Genomic DNA, 3,311 nt, shown 5'->3' on the forward strand with positions numbered 1-3,311 from the left:
CTGTTTACATGAGACGTTATCTAATCCGATATGGTGTTTACATGTGCCTGTGCTTTCGATTTTAGGATATGCTAATAGCCTACAGTGACAACAAAAACAAGTCACCAGAGGAAAAAAAACGCCCATATTTACATTAATATTTTTTAATATCTGTTTGCACTTGCTTAGAATAAACGGTTAATATTTGAATCCCTTGCGTTCATTCGAGCGCTCAGTCATATGGCCAGAACTCTGATACTACAAAGTTGTACTGTACTTAAATGGAACAAATACACGATTTCTTACCAAGAGTTGCTGAACAATGAATCAAAGGAGCATTGCTTTATCACAATCGTGTTTCGTACAACATTCATGGCGTGAGCACGTAAATTCAAGCAGATCGGAAATTATGAATCTGTCATCTATACAAATACAAATGACAAAGGCAACTTTTGGTCAAGTTGTTTATTTTCATTGAGCTACTTTCACTATCATCACCGTGTTGTTTCTAAGCTGAAAAGCAGAAAATTGCGCTTCATTTCAGATCTGTTTTTCACTCCGGACATGAGAGCAGATAGTCCGTCACACAGCAAGCGTTCTCCTTTCTAATGTGTTTTTAACTGTATAATGGAAATTTTAACTTTATACCTCCACTATTACCCAGTCTCTACTGTAGTGTCGGTGTCCCCAAATCACAGAATGTACCGTTGCCAACATCATCACGTTCACGTTCTGACGACCCGACCTCTGGACGTGATGACGTAGACGCAAAGTAATCGGTTTAAAGTGTTTACATGGCAGGATTTTAATTTTGTTCGGTTTATAGAAAGGTTTATCCCACCCCTCTCAAACCGATTACAATTTCATTCGGTTTGGGCATTTTTATTCCGATTGAGGTGTTTATATGGAGCATTTTCATTCGGATTGGACTTTTAAACCGATTACAATGCTCCATGTAAACGCACCTACTGAGTGTCTTGTTCATCATATTTATATTCAGGAGATATAAGGGGGGTACCAATCATCGTTTTTATCGGTGCGCACTACCTAGGGTGCGCACTACCTAGGGTGCGCACTACCTAGGGTGCGCACTACCTAGGGTGCGCACTACCTAGGGTGCGCACTACCTAGGGTGCGCACTACCTAGGGTGCGCACTACACTTGGTCAACAGCTTACAATGCCTCTAAGCTCAGCTATCAGATAGAAGGGGTGCCCCAAACCTAGTGACAAGAAAAGTTTGAGATCGGTCTAGCAATGCGCACACTAAAGAGTTTCAGGGTTTCAGCGTTACCTATTACCATTAACACAAAATGCATACTATGTAACAGCAAAAGCAATAGAACAAGTCAAAAGGGAATTAATAAAGAAATAAGTACACTCAACCTAAAATTATTTTATTATTATTTTATTATTTTATTAATATTGTATTATTAATTATTTGAAACCTCAATATTTCATGAGTTCAAAGAGAAAACAAGCCTAATACAGCTTGATTCTGGAGAAAGACAACATCAGGACTCACCTACATCAGTCTCAAAGAATACAAGTGAGCTGCCATTACGGAACAGGACAGGAGCACATCCAGCTTGACTAAAAAGCACTGTGTACATAAAATAAATAAAACCCTGAAACTCTTTAGTGCGCACATTGCTAGACAGATCTCAAACTTTTCTTGTCACTAGATTTGGGGCACCCCTTCTATCTGATAGCTGAGCTTAGAGGCATTGTAAGCTGTTGACCAAGTAAAAAGTCACCAATTTGCACACAATGCTGTAAACATTGTAAGGGAGGTTTAGTCAAATCTTTGGAGGACTCTTACCTTGCCAGGTGTTGGAAAGAGGGACTGCTGACAATTTGAGATGACATTTTAAAAAGGACAATTTCTGCATATGATGCTATAGCATAACTTGCATCAGAACATATTTACTCTTATCAATTCCAGTTTGTACAATCAGCACAACATTGGGGACGTTGAATATCAAGGGTTTAACCAAAATGGTTAATGCAACCACTGCATTTGGTCTGTATCCACAATTTAAACCATTACGATTTAACACTTCTCAGAACCAAATAAACATACAAATAAACCTATACAAGCTTTGTGTGGGTAAATTTCTGAATGTTCCTCACCCATTTCCAGCAACAACAAAACATTTGAAATTGCAATGAGCTTTTAATCCAAGCTCACAGATCTTTTTTTTGAAGAAGACGAAAACAAGAATCAGGTTGCTTCAGAATGTGCCAGCATTACGTCTTAACTGAAATGGAGAAAAAAAAGATACTATAGTGATAAACTGAAGCACAGTTATGAAAATATGCATTCACAATAGACACCAAATACTCTCCTCTGAGGCGATTTCTCTTGATGCAGCTCTTAACATCTGAATCACACACACACAAAAACTCACATATAGCTTTCTAGAAGCCCTTAGACCTTGATTAGTTGGTTCAGGTGTGTTTGATTAGGGTTGGAGCTGAACTCTGCAGGACTGATGTCAACCACTCCAGGTTAGATGTTTTAGTACCATTAAAGTCACAACTATAGAAGCAGGGTAAATAATTACAAGAAAAAAGCACAAGTAAAAAATGCCAGATAAAAAAATATTCCCACTCACAATGATTTCAATCTCGTGCAGGTTACACACTCTCCAACCTCCATCTTACACTGACAATCCTGTGAAATTTCAGCTCATGAGCATTTACACTCATGGACACAACCATTGATGGGGACGCAAGCAACCAGGAATTACATTCACCAAACAACCAAATCTCAAGATTATAAAAAATTGGTACATGCCTTAATCAACAAATTATTATTCAACAGCCATTTATGCATAGTTCCAGTAACTAAAACAACAAAAATCCATTTTATGCTCTACTTTGGTTTCTCCCACATCCCATGATGCACCACAGCACAGATATAAAAGTTAATTCCAGGAGCTGCTCTGGTTTTTCATCTGGTTCCAGCAAGAGTTTAATTATTGGGCTCTAAAACTCCTCATTTGTAAGGTAGTGGTGGGCAGAGCGAGGCTTCGTGAAACACTGAAACAGTCGAAGCTTCGAAACAATTCAACACCCGTCTCTACGGTGACACCTAGTGGTCATTTTGAAGTATTGCTCTAAAACAGCTTTGACAGAGAAGCAGTTAGACGAACTGACGAATTGTAGTATGTTGTGTTAGCTGATTCACTGATTTGGGGGAGTGGTTAGTGTTCTCGACTGGGATGCTGTCACCTTGGTTTCGAATACCGGGTGAAGTAGTAATTCATATAATTATAATAAGCATTTAAAATTTTTGTTTTTATTGTTCTGTTATTGTGATGTGTTGAAA

At 38.4% G+C, this 3,311-nt stretch overlaps 1 long non-coding RNA gene across 1 annotated transcript; it reads right to left on the reverse strand.

Moving 5' to 3' along the window:
• Positions 1-2,134: 2,134 nt before the first annotated feature.
• On the reverse strand, positions 2,135-2,637 carry LOC131550794 (uncharacterized). The gene is made up of 3 exons (XR_009273629.1): positions 2,596-2,637; positions 2,389-2,519; positions 2,135-2,238 (listed from the first exon to the last, which is right to left on the reverse strand). It is a non-coding gene; the product is annotated as an uncharacterized LOC131550794 (long non-coding RNA).
• Positions 2,638-3,311: the final 674 nt, after the last annotated feature.

This window comes from Onychostoma macrolepis, chromosome 12, assembly GCF_012432095.1.
Source record: "Onychostoma macrolepis isolate SWU-2019 chromosome 12, ASM1243209v1, whole genome shotgun sequence".
Lineage (NCBI taxonomy): Eukaryota > Metazoa > Chordata > Actinopteri > Cypriniformes > Cyprinidae > Onychostoma > Onychostoma macrolepis.